The following is an 18,748-nucleotide window of genomic DNA, read 5'->3' on the forward strand; positions in this document are numbered from 1 at the left end:
TGTCATGATATGAAAAATATATATATAGAAAGAAACATAGGCATCCTATCTAATAAAAGAGTAATATGCAAATTGACCATCACTCCAACACACAACATGGCCGCCCCCATGTGGACACAAGATGGCCAGCAGGGAAGGGCAGTTGTGGGCAATCAGGCCAGCACAGGGGGAAGTTAGGAGGGACCAGGCCTGAAAGTGAGGGCAGTTGGGGGTGATCAGACCTGCAGGGGAGGGCAGTTAGGGGGGACCAGCCCTGCAGGGGAGGGCAGTTGGAGGCAACCAGGCCAGCACAGAGGGCAGTTAGAGGTGACCAGGCTGGGAAGGGAGGGAAGTTAAGGGTGACTGGGCCAGCAGAGTAGGGCAGTTGGGGGCGACCAGGCCTGTAGGAGAGGGCAATTGTGGGAAACCAGTCTGGCAGGGGAGGGCAGTTAGGGGTGACTGGGCCAGCAAGAGAGCAGTTAGGCATTGATCAGGCTGGCAGGGGAGTGGTTAGGGAGTGATTAGGCTGGCAGGCAGAAGTGGTTAGAGGCAATCAGGCAGGCAGGTAGGCAAGTGGTTGGGCCCCAGCAGTCCTGGATTGTGAGAGGGATCCCAGATTGGAGAGGGTGCAGGCTGGGCTGAGGGACACACCCTCCCCCGTGCATGAATTTCATGCACCGGGCCTCTAGTAAAGAATAACAATGGCAATAAATAAGTACCTATTAATAATAACCTTAAGTGTAAATGACTTAAATGCTCTAATCAAAAGACATAGGGTAGCTGAATGGATAAGAAATCTTGACCCACATATTTGCTGTCTATAAAAGACCCTCCGCCGAACCGGTTTGGCTCAGTGGATAGAGCGTCGGCCTACGGACTCAAGGGTCCCAGGTTCGATTCCGGTCAAGGGCATGTACCTTGGTTGCGGGCACATCCTCTATGGGGGGTGTGCAGGAGGCAGCTGATCGATCTTTCTCATCAATGTTTCTAACTCTCTGTCCCTCTCCCTTCTTCTCTGCAAAAAAACAATAAAATATATTAAAAAACAAAAAGAGACTCTCCTCAGAACAAAAGACTTACACAGGATGAAAGTGAAAGGATGGAAAAAAATTTTCCATGCAAATGAGAATGAAAAAAAGGGGGGTAGCAATACCTATTTTGAATAAAAGAGGCTTCAAAGCCAAGGCCATAACAAGAGATAAAAAAAATCCGTTATATAATGCTAAAGGGATTGATCCAACAAGAGGATATGACCCTGGTAAACATATATGCACCCAATATAGGAGCACCTAATTATATAAAAAAGCTCTTAGAGGACTTTAAGGAAGAGATTGACAGCAATCTATATAAATATAAACCAGCGACCATAATACTGTGACGACTGGTTGCTATGATGCCCCCTGTGGCCAGCGAACCACCCGATCAGGTACATATGTCTCCTTTTTTCCCCATTGACCCAAGAACTCTCTATGTGGTTTGCTAAGGCTGATCCCTGGCCAGCATTGCAGCTTTACTTATTCCTCTGCTCAAACCTGCTCTTTTCTCATTTTCCCCAGTTACTTGTCTCAAAGGTCTCCTTTAATAAGTACTGCCCACTGCCAGACTCTCCCACCCTGATCAAGGGTGGGGCCATTTGGCCAAACACCCCACCTTTTTCCCCTTCACCAGCCCTGCCCCCCCCCCCCAATAGGGGATGGGGCCAGGCGGCCCACCGCCCACAGCTCCTCCCAATGGCTGGCCACACCCCCAATCAGCCCCCCCAACCCCAATTTGGGGCGGGGCCTGCCAGACAATTGCCTGTGGCCCCTCCCCCCAGCTGGCCAGGCCCTGATCACCCCAATTGGGGCCAGGCCAGCCAGACCCCACCCATGCACAAATTTGTGCACTGGGCCTCTAGTATAGTCATAATAGGATACTTTAAAAGCCCACTGACATCACTGGATAGATCTTTCAGACAAAAAAAAATCAAGGAAACAGAGACCTTATATGACGCATTGGATCAGATGGACTTAATTGACATTTACAGAACATTCCACCACAAAGTGGCAGAATATACATTCTTCTCAAGTGCACATGGGACATTCTCAAACATAAACAACATGTTAGGACACAGAAGAAGTTTCTACCAGTTCAAGAGAATTGAAATCATATCAAGCATCTTCTCTGATCACAATGACATGAAACTAGAAATCAACCTCAATAAAAATAGGCCTCATGTGAGAAATAAAAGGGGCTTTGAGAAGATATAACATAGTGCAGGGTTCCAGAGAAATCTTTCCTGAGGAAGTGGCTTTTGGTTTGAGAGCTGATATTGATTCTGTATTATCCAGGGATGTAGGTAGGGCTAAATTTCAAAGAAACTCTTCAGCTACTGCAGTGACATTATCTACATACACCATAGAGCATGAAAATTCCTGGTTATGTTCTTGGCTCACAGCTTAATTCCAAATGCTTGTTATGCTTTTCTTGCAGGGAGATAAAAGCAACCAAAGTCAATCAATGCCCCAAGACCCACCTTCCCTTTAAGGTGAGTGTGCTCTGAGCAAATAGGCAGGCTTCTTCTTTCGGTATTGACAAGAGTCTTAGCCAGTTATTTAAAGAGTTTCTTAGTAGATGAATGGATAAACACACACACACACACACACACACACACAAACACAGTGGTATATTTACACAATGGGATACTATGCAGCTGTAAAAAAGAAGGGTCTCTCACCCTTTGAGACAGCATGGAGGAACCTGGAGAGTATTATCTAAGTGAAATAAGCCAGTCAGAGAAAGACAAGTATCACATGATCTCACTTATGTGTGGAATCTAATGAAAAAAATAAACTTAAGAACAAAACAGATCCAGAGACATTGAAAGATGCAACAAACTAATGTATTCCAGAAAGGGGTGGGGTGAGGGTGGTAGGGGGAGAGAATGGGAAGAAACTAAACAAAGAACTTATATGCATATACGCATAGCCCATGGACAAACATTAGTGCCAGGAATGCCTGGGGAAAGCAGGAGTGAAATGAAGGGGGGGTCAACGGGGGTGGGGGGACATTTGTAATACTTTGAAAAATAAAGTTTAAAAATAAATAAATAAATAGTTTCTTGTCTTGAGCCTCTGAACCTTAGAAATGGGTCATGAGGAAGAGTGCAGAAGAAGCTAACCTTACATGGAGTGACAGTATTGAAATGTTTTTTTTACTTTGAACTTTGAAACGAGAGAGAGAGAGAGAGAGAGAGAGAGAGAGAGAGTAAATCATTCTGCTGCTATATTAACATAGTAGGTGAAATGAACTTTATTTTAAAGAAATTACCCATCAAACCATCAAACATAGTAGCTAATATAAAGAAAAATATTTGGGAGAAACCAAGATGGCGGCATAGGTGAACACCGGAGTTTGCTGCCTCAAACAACCACTTCAAAAATACAACTAAAAGACGGAACAGACATCATCCAGAACCACAGGAAGGCTGGCTGAGTGGAAATTCTACAACTAGAAGGAAAGAGAAAAGCATACCGAGACTCAGAGGAGGCGCAGTGCAGAAGTAAAATACTAAGGTGCGGAGGTGCATGTGGAGCAGGCTGGAGGCTGAGGGCTCGGTTGTCGTTTTCAATCGGGAGGAAGTCTCAGGCTCTGAGCTCCAGTTCCAGGCGAGTCTCTAGGGACCCAGACTCATATGGGAGAAGTGGGACTGTCTGGCATCAGTTGGAACTCGAGGGCAGCTATCGCTCCAAGGGGCTTGCAGCGATTACCAGGACACTGAGAAGCAGAGCCTCTGAGGGCTGGACTGAGAGCAGCCATAACTGCTAGCCCCACCCTGTTGATCCCATGGGACCCGCCCTTCCCAAGCCCTGCAGGGAGGCTTTTGCTGGATAGCCTCAGGCAAAGGCTAGATTAGCACCTCCCTAGAGATCCAGGAGCCAGGAAACCCAGATGTCAGAGTGGGACCATCCAGTTTGCAGCTCTGTGGAACCATAAAGGACACACTCAGGGGGCAGACTCAGTGAGAACCAAAGCCCCATTGAAGCAAGTCTTGCCCCAGAGGGGTATCTCCAGCACAGAAGTTCTCCCACTGCAGACACAGCTGATTCTCACAGCCAATTGGCCTGGAGGTCAATTCCTCCCAGTGATAACTACAACAATCAAGGCTTAACTACAACAAGACTGTGCACAAAGACCACAAGGAGGTGCACCAAGAGTGTCCTCCTCAGGTAATTGGGAAGGCTGAACCACTGGGCCCTAGAGGACACTCAGCACAGAAAACCACTTTATCAACACAGGGAAGTATAAAAAATGCGGAGACAAAGAAAAAGGACACAAATGACAGAAATGGAGGAAAGAAAACTACTGGATATAGAGTTCAAAACCACACTATTAAGGTTTTTCAAGAATTTTCTAGAAACTGCCGATAAACTTAATGTGATCTACAAGAAATCTACTGAGACTCTCGATGTTGTAATAAAGGACCAACTAGAAATTAAGCATACACTGACTGAAGTAAAGAATATTACACAGACTCCCAACAGCAGACTACAGGATTGCAAGAATCAAGTCAATGATTTGAAATATGAAGAAGCAAAAAACACCCAACTGGAAAAGCAAAATGAAAAAAGAATCCAAAAATATGAAGATAGTGTAAGGAACCTCTGGGACAGCTTCAAGCGTACCAACATACGAATTATAGGGGTGCCAGAAGAAGAGAGAGAGCAAGATATAGAAAACCTATTTGAAGAAATAATGACATAAAACTTCCCCTACCTGGTGAAAGAAATAGACTTACAAGTCCAGGAAGCACAGAGAACCCCAAACAAAAGGAATCCAAAGAGGACCACACCAAGACACATCATCATCAAAATGCCAAGAGCAAAAGAAAAAGAGAGAATCTTAAAAGCAGCAAGAGAAAGACAGTCAGTTACCTACAAGGGAGTACCCATACGACTGTCAGCTGATTTCTCAACAGAAACTTTGCAGGCCAGAAGGGAGTGGCAAGAAATATTCAAAGTGATGAATGCCAAGAACCTACAACCAAGATTACTTTATCTAGCAAAGCTATCATTCAGAATTGAAGGTCAGATAAAGAACTTCACAGGGAGACGGAAGATGGCGGCGATATAGGCAGACGAGTCCCAGGTTGTGTCCCAGAGCAAATGGAGTGAGCAGCTGAAACTAATAACACCCACACCGAATTGGCGAAATTGCTCAGCTGGTGGGACGGTTTGTAGCCGGGAAGAGCAGAACTCCCCTGGAAAGGTAAAAAAAAACAGGGATTTGGGCAGGAAAGTTTGCCAGACCTCTGAGCCCAGAGAGTCAGAGGGAGACCGCGTGGCAGACAGCCGCGTCCCTTGGGACAGCGCAGCCCCTGACGGGGGAAAGGAGAACCGCGGGATTCCTGGCGCCGCCAGGGGAATTGAGAGCTGGGTTCTGTGATCACCGAGGACTGAGCCTAAAGGGGGCAGCCTGAAGAGCTGACCAGATCATGCAGTCCCGGTAAGAGAAGAAGCTTACAGAAACCAAGCCTTCCCCGTTTCCATGGCCGGCGTTTGTTTGTTTGTTTTCACTGAATCCTGTTCATGGGACATTTCGGATACAGACACTCACCTGTGCTGAAGAGAGGGAGAGTGTGTGGAGGAGTGGAATCTGGGGAGAGACTGAGGTGAGAAGTGGGGCCGGGAGAGGTGGCAGCGAATTGAGTGCTGAGACACCCCTGAGACCAGGACTGGGGCAGCCATTCTCTCTGGAGAGTGAGACTCCTCCCCCTAGCCCCCAGGCAAGGAGCACAGCCACACCCAGATTTCCCCCTGTACGAGATCAAGGATTAAAATAACCTGATCAGTCCCTAGGAGTTAACAGGGTCTGGCCTATAGAGGGATTTTCAATCCCTGCAACAACACAGCGCCAGTAACTAACTATTACGCAGCCAGCTCTGGGCAGTGAGCTTCCACTGGACAGAGAGGCCCTATAGCCTCAGAGGCCAACCCCAGAACACTGCCACCCAGAGGCTGACCCACAAACTGACTCTTTGCTAAACACAAAATAAGGCAGTCTGGGAAACAAATGCGGCCTGCTTTAAAATAAGGACTGTGGTTTACAACACAGAGGAACAGTGTATCGCAGGGAAACTCAACACTCTCCTGAATACCTGGCAGGTCTAAGGCGAGCCACACTGAAGAATAGAAGAGCCAAAGGACCTTCACTACTGCAATTATTTTTTTCTTTTTTCACCTTTTAACTAAGAAACCAATTTTTTTTCTTTTTTTTTTCTTCTTTTTTTTCTTTTCTTTTTTTTTCTTCATTTTCCATCACCTGATTTTACCCTTTTAATTACTACCTTCTTATTTTTAACCAGTATTATTACTGCTACCATTTTACCATTTTTTAAAGTGCCATTTTATTTTCTCTTTATTTTATTTTGGGATTAGTGTTATCCATTCTATTTTCATCGTTATATTATTGGTTGTTTCTAGTTTGCATTCATCTCCAGGGAGCTGTTGCTGGAATTTGTTGGGATTAATGGCTGTTCTATAGGAGTATTCTCCTCATATAAAAAGTCTCTTCCCCTCTTCCACTTCAGTCTCTTTTTTCGCTCTTTTTTTTTCTTTTCTTTTCTTTTCTTTTCTCGCTTTTATATTCCCCCCTCCTTTTTCCCAATATCATCTTTGCATTCCTTTTTTTGGTCCCTACTTTTCTTTTCTTTTTTCTCTTTTATCTTTTTCTCTTCCTTCTTCCTTATCCCCTAATTCTCTTAATTTGGGTGGTCACCTTTATTTGGGGTTATTAATATCGTGAATATATTTGTGTATAGTGCCTGGTACGTGGTGCCTTGTTGTGTTGTATTTTGTGCCTTTAAATCAACGCAGCAGATCCAAGCAACAGCAGCCTCCTGAGCACCACACCCACTGCTGAGGAACAGCAGCTGTACGTGAAACCTCGCCCCACCAGCCAGAAGAGCCACCACAGCTGTGAACAGCACCCACCAGAGGAGCTGCTGCCAACTGAAGAGCAGCTGCTACCACAACCGCCCGAAGAGCAACCACAGACCAAGGAGTCACTGCCACCAAGGGAGCAACCACTGAACGACTCAACGTCTAGATATGTCAGTGAGATCAAACATGGGTAGACAAAGAAACCCCCAAAGGAAAGAGAAGGAGGACTCTCCAGAAAAACAGCTAAGTAATACAGAGGCATGCAACATGACAGAAAAAGAATTCAGAATAAGGGTCCTAGAGTGCATAAACCGGATGGAGGAAAAAATCGACAACCTCTGCAAGAAGCAAGAAGAAACAGATGAAAAAATCGATAACATATGGAAGAAGCTAGAAGAAACAGATGAAAAAATCAACAACTTAAGTAAGACCCAAGAAGAAATGAAGAGTGATATAGCTGCAATTTAAAAACTCCATTGAAAGTATCAACAGTAGACTAGGAGAAGCGGAGGACCGAATTAGTGAATCAGAAGACAAGGAAGCAAAACACACCCAAAATGTACTGCAATTGGAGAAAAAAATTAAAAAACAGGAGGAGAGCCTAAGGGAGCTTTGGGACAACATGAAACGAAACAACATACGAATAATAGGGGTACCAGAACAACAGAAGGATGAACAAGGATTAGAAAACCTATTAGAAGAAATAATATCAGAAAACTTCCCTGAGGTGGAGAAGAAAAAAGTCACACAAGCCCAGAGAGTCCCAAACAAGGTGAACCCGAAAAGACCCACACCAAGACACATCATAATTACCATGGCAAATGTTCAGGACAAAGAGAGAATCTTACAGGCTGCAAGAGAGAGATGGAAAGTTACATACAAGGGATCTCCCATTAGATTGTCAAATGATTTCTCAACAGAAACACATCAGGCCAGAAAACAATGGACAGAAATTTACAAAGTGATGCAAAGCAAAGGACTGAATCCAAGAATACTCTATCCAGCAAGGCTATCATTCAAACATGAAGGGGAAATAAGAAGCTTCACAGACAAAAAAAGGCTAAGGGAGTTTATCACCACCAAGCCAGCAATGCAAGGAATGCTAAAGAGACTGGTATAAAAATAAGAAATAAAAAGCTCAGGAAGAAAACAGCCACACAAAAAAAGAAATGGCTACAAACAAGTACCTTTCAATAATAACTTTAAACGTAAACGGACTAAATGCTCCAAACAAAAGACATAGAATGGCTGAATGGATAAAAAAAACATGACCCATACATCTGCTGTCTACAAGAAACCCACCTTATTAGAAGGGACTCACACAGACTGAAAGTGAAAGGATGGAAAAATATCTTTCAGGCAAATGGAAAGGAAAAGAAAGCTGGGGTAGCAATACTTATATTGGACAAAATAGACCTCAAAGTGAAGGCCATAATAAGAGATAAGGAAGGCCACTTCATAATACTAAAGGGATCAATACAACAAGAAGATATAACCCTGATAAACATATATGCACCCAATGCAGGAGCACCCAAATTCATAAAAAAAAACCTCCTGGAAGATATCAAAGGAGAGATCGACAACAATACAATCATAGTAGGGGACTTTAATACACCACTGACAGCACTGGATAAGTCCTCTAGACAAACAATCAGCAAAGATACAGCAATCCTAAATGACTCACTAGATCAGATGGACTTAATAGACATCTTCAGAACACTTCACCCCAAAGCCACGGAATATACATTCTACTCAAGTGCTCATAAGACATATTCAAAAATAGACCATATATTGGGTCACAAGCAAAGTATACCCAAATTCAAGAAGATTGAAATCATAAAAAGTGTCTTCGCAGACCACGATGGCATAATATTAGAAATAAACTACAATAAAAACAACCCAAAATGCTCAAACACCTGGAAGCTGAATAGCATGCTATTAAATATTGATTGGGTTACCAAAGAGATCAAAGAAGAAATTAAAAACATCCTGGAAACTAATGACAATGAAAACACAACAATACAAAACCTATGGGACACAATGAAAGCAGTCCTGAGAGGGAAGTTTATAGCACTACAGGCCTATCTCAAAAAACAAGAAAAAATGGTAGTAAATCATCTAACTCTACAACTCAAAGAATTAGAAAGAGAGCAACAAGAAAACCCCAGAGTGAGCAGAAGGAAGGAGATAATAAAGATTAAAGCAGAAATAAATGACATAGAGACCAAAAAAATAATACAGAAAATCAATGAAACCAAGAGCTGGTTCTTCGAAAGGATAAACAAGATTGACAAACCTCTAGCCATGCTCACCAAGAAGCAAAGAGAGAGGACCCAAATAAACAAAATCAGAAACGATAGGGGTGAAATAACAACAGAACCCACAGAAATACAAATGATTGTTAAAAAATACTATGGACGACAGCTCTACTCCAACAAACTAGACAACCTGGAGGAAATGGACAAATTCCTAGAAAAATACAACATTCCAAAACTCAATCAGGAAGAATCTAAAAATCTCAACAGGCCAATAACTATGGAAGAAATTGAAGCAGTCATCAAAAAGCTTCCAGCAAACAAAAGCCCAGGACCAGACGGCTTCACAGGGGAGTTTTACCAAACATTCAAGGAAGAACTAAAACCTATCCTCCTCAGACTACTACAAAAAATTCAAGAGGAAGGAACACTTCCAAGCTCATTCCATGAAGCCCGCATAACCCTCATACCAAAACCAGGTAAAGACAACACAATGAAAGAGAATTACAGGCCAATATCCCTCATGAACATAGATGCCAAAATCCTCAACAAAATCTTAGCAAATCAGATCCAGCAGTACATCAGAAAGATCATACACCATGATCAAGTAGGATTTATCCCAGGGATGCAAGGATGGTACAATATCCGCAAATCAATAAACGTGATACATCACATAAACAAATTGAAAGAAAAAAACCACATGGTCATATCAATTGATGCAGAAAAAGCATTTGACAAAATTCAACACCCATTTTTGATAAAAACTCTCAGCAAGGTGGGAGTACAAGGATCATACCTCAACATAATAAAAGCCGTATATGACAGGCCCACAGCCAACATCATACTCAATGGACAAAAACTAACACCATTTCCCCTAAGAACAGGAACAAGACAGGGATGCCCCCTCTCACCACTCCTGTTCAACATAGTACTGGAAGTATTAGCCATTGCAATTAGACAAGAAGAAGAAATAAAAGGCATCCAAATTGGAAAAGAGGAAGTAAAACTGTCCTTATTTGCAGATGACATGATATTATACATACAAAACCCTTGAGACTCCATCAAAAAGCTACTAGACTTAATACATGAATTTGGCAATGTAGCAGGATACAAAATTAACCCCAAGAAATCTGAGGCATTTCTATACACCAATAGTGAACTTTCAGAAAGAGAGATTAAAAAAAAAACCCCGTTTATCATCGCACCAAAAAAATTAAGCTACCTAGGAATAAACTTAACTAAAGTGGTAAAAGACCTCTACTCAGAGAACTATAGGATGTTGAAAAAAGATATAGAGGAAGACATAATCAGATGGAAGAACATACCGTGTTCATGGATTGGTAGAATCAACATCATTAAAATGTCCATACTACCCAAAGCAATCTATAAATTCAACGCACTTCCCATTAAAATACCAACGGCATACTTCAGAGATCTAGAACGAACTCTCCAAAAATTCATCTGGAATAAAAAAAGACCCCGAATAGCTGCAGCAATCCTGAAAAAGAACAAAGTAGATGGGATCTCAATACCAGATATCAAGTTGTATTACAAAGCCACTGTTCTCAAAACTGCCTGGTACTGGCACAAGAATAGGCATATAGATCAATGGAATAGAATAGAGAACTCAGAAATCGGCCCGAACCAATATGCTCAATTAATATTTGACAAAGGAGGCAAGAACATACAATGGGGCCATGATAGTCTCTTCAATAAATGGTGTTGGGAAGATTGGACAGATATATGCAAGAAAATGAAACTAGACCACCAACTTACACCATACACAAAAATAAAGTCAAAATGGATAAAGGACTTAAATGTACGACAAGAAACCATAAAAATTCTAGAAGAATCCAAAGGCAACAAAATCTCAGACATATGCCGAAGCAATTTCTTCACTGACACAGCTCCTAGGGCATAGAATCTAAAGAGAAAATGAACAAATGGGACTACCTCAAAATAAAAAGCTTCTGCACAGCAAAAGAAACCATCAACAAAACAATGAGAAAACCCACTGTGTGGGAAAACATATTTGCCAATGTCATATCTGATAAGGGCCTAATCTCCAAAATTTATAGGGAACTCATACAACTTAACAAAAGGAAGATAAACAATCCAATCAAAAAATGGGCAAAGGACCTAAATAGACACCTTTCAAAAGAGGACATTCAGAAAGCCAAGAGACATATGAAAACATGCTCAAAGTCACTAATCATTTGAGAGATGCAAATCAAAACAAGAATGAGGTGCCATCTCACACCTGTCAGAATGGCTATCATCAACAAATCAACAAACGACAAGTGCTGGAGAGGATGTGGAGAAAAAGGAACACTTGTGCACTGCTGGTGGGAATGCAGACTGGTGCAGCCACTATGGAAGACAGTATGGAGTTTCCTTAAAAAACTGAAAATGGAACTCCCATTTGACCCTGTGATCCCACTTCTAGGAATATATCCCAAGAAACCAGAAACACCTATAAGAAAGGATATATGCACCCCTATGTTCATAGCAGCACAATTCACCATCGCTAAGATCTGGAAACAGCCCAAGTGCCCATCAGTAGATGAATGGATTAGAAAACTGTGGTACATCTACACGATGGAATACTATGCTGCTCTAAAAAGGAAGGAACTCTTACCATTTGCAACGTCATGGATGGAACTGGAGAGCATTATGCTAAGTGAAATAAGCCAGTCAATGAAGGAAAAACACCACATGATCTCACTCATTCATGGATAATAGAGACCATTATAAACTTTTGAACAATAATAGATACAGAGGCAGAGCTGCCTCAAACAGATTGTCAAACTGCAGCGGGAAGGCCGGGGAGGGTTGGGGGGCAGGAGATAGGGGGGTAAGAGATCAACTAAAGGACTTGTATGCATGCATATAAGCATAACCAATGGACATAAGACACTGGGGGATAGGGGAGGCTAGGGGACTGTCTAGGGCGGGGGGATAAAATGGACACATATGTAAATACCCTTTGTAATACTTTAAGCAATAAATAAAAATAAAAAAAAGAACTTCACAGATAAGGGAAAGCTAAAGGAGTTCATCACCACCAAACCAGTATTATATGAAATGCTGAAAGTTATCCTTTAAGAAGAGGAAGAAGAAGACAAAGTAAAGATACAAATTATGAACAACAAATACACATCTATCAACAAGAGAATCTGAAAATCAAGTGAATAATCTGATGAACAGAATAAATGGGTGAATATAATAGAATCAGGGGCATAGAAAGGGAGTGGACTGGCATTCTTGGGTGGTAAAGGGGTGAGGGGGATGCGGGAAGAGACTGGACAAAAATCATGCACCTATGGATGAGGACAGTGGATGGAGAGTGAGGGAGGAGGGTGGGGTGGGAACTGGGTGGAGGGGAGTTATGGGGGGAAAAAAGAGGAACAAATGTAATAATCTGAAGAATAAAGATTTAATTAGTAAAAAAAAAAGCAAAAAAAAGAAAAATATTGTGTAGCAAATTTCATTAATATAGACAGTTCAATCTGGATAACTGAAATAATTCTTCAAATAATAATAATTAATAGTAATATTTAAAATTAATTGAATATTTTATGTGCCAGACTCTATGTGCATATGAACTTATTGGATTCTCTCAACATACACAATTTTTAATTTATTTTGTATATGATGAAGTCATATATGAGGAAGGTTTATATATGAGGGCAGAGAGGATTCAATTAGCTAGAACCATAAACAGATAAATGACAGAGCAACTGGGTTCAAGGCAATCAACTCCAAAATGCGTCACTTTGGCATTTTATTTATTTTTAACAAAAGCTACTTAAGAAATAGCCAATGGAAAAAAGGACACTTTGTCCCCCTGAAAGAAGGAAATAAATCTCCCACGTGAAAAGTACCTTTCCTGTACCAAGAGGCAAAAGATATTCTTATCACCAAAGATAGGATTCACAGCTGAGAAGGCTGTATAAACAAATCTTATTACACATTTACTAATTTACTACCTCAAGACCAAACTTCTTTATCTTCTCTGTCAATTCTTCATAAATGTATTGTTTCTTTGTCTAACAATATAAAAGCTAACTGCTTTGGTTACTTTTTTTCAATCATTTTTCTTGAAATAAAAAAAACAACAAACCCTGATAACATTATCACGTCTAAAATAGTTTTTCTTGAGATATTAATGTTTATTGCATGTCACATTATTATATTTAAGATCATTTTTCTTGGAATATTAAGGTTTACTGCATGTAACATTATTATATTTAAAATTGTGGGGTTTTTTGAGATAAAAAAATGAGGGGAAAAAAAGAACCTAGATAAATACATAGTTCAATAAAATAGTTGTCTGCCATTCTAGCAGACTGTGGGGAGGGGGAGGGGCACCAAGAAGAAACAGACTTTTTTTTAACCCAGAAATGTTTTCTCAAGAAAATGACACTTAAGTAGTTGTGCACCTGGTTTTCTGGGAGTCAAAAAGGCATGGGGATGAGGAATGCATGAGAGAAGAGAGACTTAAAGTTACACAAGTGCTAGATCATGAAAGAACTTATGTGACATGTGGAATTGAACTGCCAGGATTGTGGAATTATAAAAGGGTTTTAATTTTTTATCTTATTTAAGCTTATTCTCTTTCTTTAGAGCAGCTCCATAGGACCTCAAAGCACTTGCCCTGGCTACTAACAGGAACATCAGAACCAGCCTGACTACATCTTTGGCAGGTGGAACATTCTGATTTGGTTATTGAGAGACATGTCTAGCATTTAAAAATGAGTCTCAAGGAACCAATCTTATTCCAGAGAGAAGCTAGGTGCTTTTTAGTGCATAAAATTTCCTAGGATAACAAAATTCTTCATCGCATTTATTTTAAAAATGAAAGTCCACAAGAGGGAGCCAGAATTCACTTTTCTTGATTAAGAAATGAACAAGTACAAAAGCAGAGGTCACAGTTGAAGGTCACTGTTATGGTTTAAGGCGCATTTTCGTTCTCTAATAAAATTAGATATCTAAATTTTTTGCATAAATATGAGTATTGATTTATTTTCTAAACTCCAAATTTGGGTTTAAAAAACAAACAATAATAACAACAATAATAATAATACATTAGTGATTACTTCTTTTTAAAATCTTTATTGTTGAAAGTATTACATATGTTCCCTTTTTCCCCCATTGAGACCTTCCAGCCAATCCCCACCCAAGACTTTCACCACCTCATTGTCGGTGTCCATGGGTTATGCATACATCCATACAAGTTCTTTGGTTGACCTCTTCCCACCCAACCACACACCCCCATCTTCCCTCTCGGATTCAACAGTCTGTTCCATGCTTCTTTGTATCTGGATCTATTTTTTTGTTCATTCAATTATTTTGTTCATTAGATTCCACATATGAGTGAGATCATGGGATACTTCTCTTTCTTTCACTGGCTTATTTCTCTTAGCATAATGCAGTCCTTCCACACTGTCTCAAAAGGTATGAAATCCTTCTCTTTTTTTACTGCTGCATAGTATTCCATGGTGTAAATGTACCATCATTGTTGTTTTTTATCTAATCTACTAATGAGCACTTGGGCTGTTTCCAGATCTTAGCTATTGTTAATTGTGCTGCTAAGAACATAGGGGTGCATACATTCTTTCTGATTGGTGTTTCGAGTTTCTTAGGATATATTCCTAGAAGTGGGATCACTGGGTCAAATGGTAGTTCCATATTTAATTTTTTGAGGAAACTAAATACTGTTTTCCATAATGGCTGCACCAGTCTGCAGTCCCACCAGCAGTGTAGTAGGGTTCCCTTTCCTCCACATCCTTGCCAGCACTTGTCATTTGTAGATTTGTTGATGGTAGCCATTCTGACAGATGTGAGGTGATACCTCATTGTCATTTTAATTTGTATCTCTCTTATGATTAGTGACTGAGCATTTTTTCATGTCTTTTGGCCATCTGTAAGTCCACTCTAGAGAAGTGCTTATTTAGGTCTTTTGCCCACTTTTTTAAAAAAATACATTTTTATTGATTTCAGAGAGGAAGGGAGAAGGAGGGAGAGAAAGAGAGAGAAACATTATTGATGAGACAGAATCATGGATTAGCTGCATTCTGCATACCCCCTAGTGGGGATCGAGGCCCCGACCCAGGCATGTGCCCTTGACCTGAATCGAACCTGGGACCCTTTGGTCTGTAGGCCAACGCTCTATCCACTGAGCCAAACCAGCCAGGGCTCACTTTTTTTTTTTTTTTTAATAGAAACGAAATGTTACAATTTATTCCATCTTCATGATTATAGATATTACAGAGAAGGCAAATAAAGCAAATTCCTTTCTCCCCTAACCAGATACAGTATTTTGGCATTTTCAGGATATACAGGTTGACTTAATTCATTGACTTATGTTGAAAGCTGGCCATAGCAGCAAACCTTTGCAATTTAGGATCTTCCTCCATAGCATACTCCAAGGATCTTAATGACTGAACTACACTATGAACTCTGAAATGGTATTCGCTCTAACATTCTTGAAGCTTTCACATCTTAATCTGGGATCTGACACCTTTTGTTAAGGCAGGGAATTGTTAAAACTTCCTCTTGGCTAACCCAGTCCACCATTGAGCAATCTTAACAGTTAAGTTACTATATAAAAATAAAACTGCTCCTAAGCATTGATTAAAACAGTCATGCTGGGATCCCTTTTCAGAGCATTAGCTCCCTGAGAGAAAAGAGGTCTTCACCAATTGCTTCCATGAACAATGACCCCAGTACAGTATATCTAATGTCCTTTGAGGCATAACTCAATCAGTCAGGCAACCATGATTATCCTCACAAGTTTATCAGTCTTTAGATACAAGATATATTTAAAGCTAATCCTAGATGAAGTGTTGCCACCATAATCCCAAGAAATCATTCCGTTTTAGCACAGCAAGTTCCTACAAGATGTCAGAGCAAGTGAGAAATTATCCCAAAGTAAAAAGTGATGGTTCATCATCTTTTACAAATGAGAGGAAAACATCTACGAGGAAAATACATCCTCATGAAATTAATGGCTATCTTCACAGCCTTGACAAACCAGAGGCCTCAATTTCCTGATTTGAGGAGTCTATTTTCAAGGTGACTGTCAAGGTCAAAAAGAGCTTTCAGGCTTTTCTCTGCCATGGCCCATGAACTCCAGTCCTTCCATGCGAATCTCCTTCTCCTTTATTACTTTCTGGCCACACTAGGTCAGTGCACAGGACCCCAGAGCTGTCCCCCTTGAGGAACTTCTCGGAAAACCAGCAATTAAAACACTGATCGTACTCGAACTTCATGTTGGTGCCTCCCTCCCCTATGCTGTTAATCCCTTTGCCCACTTTTTAATTGGATTGTCTTCCTTTTGTTGAGTTCTATGAGTGCTTTACATATTTTGGATATTGACCTTTTATCAGATGTATCATTGCCAAATATGTTCTCCCATACAGTGGGCTCCCTTTTCATTTTGCTGATAATTTCTTTTGCTATGCAGAAGCTTTTTATTTTTATGTAGGTCCCATTTGTTTTCTCCTTAGTTTCCCTTGCCCTAAAAGATGTAGCTACAAAGAGATTGCTATGAGAGATGTCTGAGGTTATACAACCTATGGTTTCTTCTAGGATTTTTATGGTTTTACGACATACATTTAAGGTTTTTATCCATTTTGAGTTTATACTTATGGATGGTGTAAGTTGGTGGTCTAGTTTCATTTTTTTGCATGTATCTGTCCAATTTTCCCAACACTATTTATTGAAGAGACAATCTTGGCTCCATTTTATGTTCTTGCCTCCATTGTCAAATATTAATTGAGCATAATGGCCTGGGCCAATTTCTGGGTTCTGTGTGCTGTTCCACTGGTCTACATGCCTGATAGTGTGCCAGTACCAGGCTGTTTTGATTACAGTGGTTTTGTAGTATTACTTGATATCTGGGATTGTGATCCCTCCAACTTTGTTCCTCTTTCTCAAGATTGTTGTGATTATTCTGCGTCTTTTTTGGTTCTATGAAAATTTTTGAAGTATTAGTTTCAGATCTGTGAAATATGCTGTTGGTTGGTATTTTAATGGGGAGTGCATTGAATCTATAGATTGCTTTGGGTAGGATGGACATTTTAATGATATTATTTTCATCAATCTATGAACATGGTATATTTTTTCACTTGTTTATATCTTCCTCTATCTCTTTTTTCATTGTCCTATAGTTTTTTGAGTACAAGTATTTTACCTCCTCAGTTAAGTTTATTCCAAAGTATCTTAATTTTTATGTTACAATGGTAAATGCGATTGATTGTTTAGTTTCTCCTTCTGAGAGCTCATTATTTGTGTACAAAAATTCCATCGATTTCTGGGTGTTAATTTTATATCCTGCTACATTGCCTAATTCATTTATTAAATATAGTAGCGTTTTGGTGAAGTCTTTAGGGTTTTCGATGTACAATATCATGTCATCTGCAAATAATGACAGTTTTACTTCCTCCTTTCCAATTTGGATGCCTTTATTTCTTCTTCTTGTCTGATCACTGTGGCTAGGACTTCCAGTACTATGTTGAATAGGAGTGGTAAAAGTGGACATTCCTATCTTATTCCTGTTCTTAGGGGAAATGGTTTTAATTTTTGCCCATTGAGTATAATGTTGGCTGTTGGTTTGTCATATATAGCCTTTATTATGTTGAGATTTGATCCCTCTATTCCCATTTTTTCTGAGATTTTTCATCAAAAATGGTTGTATTTTGTCAAATGCTTTTTCTGCATCTATTGATATGATCATGTGATTTTTATTTTTCAATTTGTTTATGTGATGAATCACATTTACTGATTTGTGAATATTGTACCAGTCTTGCATCCCTGGAATAAATCTCACTGGGTAATGGTGTAAGATATTTTTAATATGTTGCTGAATCTAATTTGATAATATTTTGTTGAGGATTTTAGCATTTATGTTCATCAGGGATATAGGCCTGTAATTCTCTTTCTTTGTAGTGTGTTTATCTTGTTTTGGAATTAGAATAATGCTGGCCTCATAAAAAGAGGCTGGAAGTGTTCCTTGCTCTTGGATTTTTGGAATAGTTTGAGGAGGATAGGTGTTAGTTCTTCTTTGAATGTTTAGTAAAACTCCCTTGTGAAGCCACCCAGACCAGGGGTTTTGTTTGCTGGGAGTTTTTTGATTACTGCTTCTATTTCATCAGTTGTTATTTGTCTATTCAGGTATTCTGATTCTTCCTGATTCAATTTTGGAAGATTATAGTTTTTTTAGGTATTTTTCCATTACATCCACATTGTCCAGCTTGTTGGCATATAGTTATTCATAGTATTTTGTTCTAGACCTTGCAATTAAATACAACTGACCCAGTGTGTCATTGAGAGTTACTGTTGCCTTGTTCATTGTTTGTCTAGAACAGTGGTTCTCAACCTTCCTAATGCCGCGACCCTTTAATACAGTTCCTCATGTTGTGGTGACCCCCAACCATAAAATTATTTTCATTGCTACTTCATAACTGTAATTTTGCTACTGTTATGAATCATAATATAAATATCTGATATGCAGGATGTATTTTCATTGTTACAAATTGAACATAATTAAAGCATAGTGATTCATCACAAAAACAATATGTAATTATATAT

The 18,748-nt window shown here is 40.0% G+C and overlaps 1 pseudogene; it reads right to left on the reverse strand.

Moving 5' to 3' along the window:
• Positions 1-16,244: 16,244 nt before the first annotated feature.
• Positions 16,245-18,509, reverse strand: LOC118650494 (annotated as a pseudogene).
• Between the last annotated feature and the right edge of the window lie 239 nt (positions 18,510-18,748).

The sequence above is a fragment of the Myotis myotis genome, unplaced genomic scaffold (genome assembly GCF_014108235.1).
Source record: "Myotis myotis isolate mMyoMyo1 unplaced genomic scaffold, mMyoMyo1.p scaffold_m19_p_3, whole genome shotgun sequence".
Taxonomy (NCBI): Eukaryota; Metazoa; Chordata; class Mammalia; order Chiroptera; family Vespertilionidae; genus Myotis; species Myotis myotis.